We start from the raw sequence: 955 nt of genomic DNA, 5'->3' as shown, positions 1-955 counted from the left end.
CTGTGCAGCGGGAACGACCTCGGACCACCAGGGGCCGTGAAAACCACAGTCTCATGGGGCCGGACACTCAGGGTCAGGGGAAAATCCAATATATATCTGGTGATATCTCGGGTGCTATTACAGATAGCGCAATAAATCAAAGGGCATTGTCTGTAGGAGGCCCTGGCGCATGAACCTGTGCAGCGGCAACGACCTCAACCACCAGGGGCCGAGAAAACCACAGTCTCATGGGGCCGGACACTCAGGGTCAGGGGAAAATCCAATATATATCTGGTGATATCTCGGGTGCTATTACAGATAGCGCAATAAATCAAAGTACATTGTCTGTAGGAGGCCATGGTGCATGAATCTGTGCAGCGGGAACGACCTCGGACCCCCAGGGGCCGAGTCAACCACTGTCTCATGGGGCCGGACACTCAGGGTCTGGGAAAAATCCAATATATATCCGGTGATATCTCGGGTGCTATTACAGATAGCGCAATAAATCAAAGTGCATCGTCTGTAGGAGGCCCTGGCGCATGAATCTGTGCAGCGGGAACGACCTCGGGCCACCAGGGGCCGAGAAAACCACAGTCTCATGGGGCCGGACTCTCAGGGTCAGGGGAAAATCCAATATATATCTGGTGATATCTCGGGTGCTATTAGAGATAGCGCAATAAACCAAAGTGAATTATCTGCAGGAGGCCCTGGCGCATGCATCTGTGCAGCGGGAACGACCTCGGACCACCAGGGGCCGAAAAAACCACAGTCTCATGGGGCCGGATACTCAGGGTCAGGGGAAAATTCAATATAGATCTGGTGATATCTCGGGTGCTATTACAGATAGCGCAATAAATCAAAGTGCATTGTCTGTAGGAGGCCCTGGCGCATGAATCTGTGCAGCGGGAACGACCTAGGACCACCAGGGGCCGAGACAACCACCGTCTCATGGGGCCGGACACTCAGGGTCAGGGGA

Source organism: Nomia melanderi, unplaced genomic scaffold (genome assembly GCF_051020985.1).
Source record: "Nomia melanderi isolate GNS246 unplaced genomic scaffold, iyNomMela1 scaffold0014, whole genome shotgun sequence".
Classification (NCBI taxonomy): Eukaryota; Metazoa; Arthropoda; class Insecta; order Hymenoptera; family Halictidae; genus Nomia; species Nomia melanderi.
Note: the sequence above shows the minus strand (reverse complement) of the source record.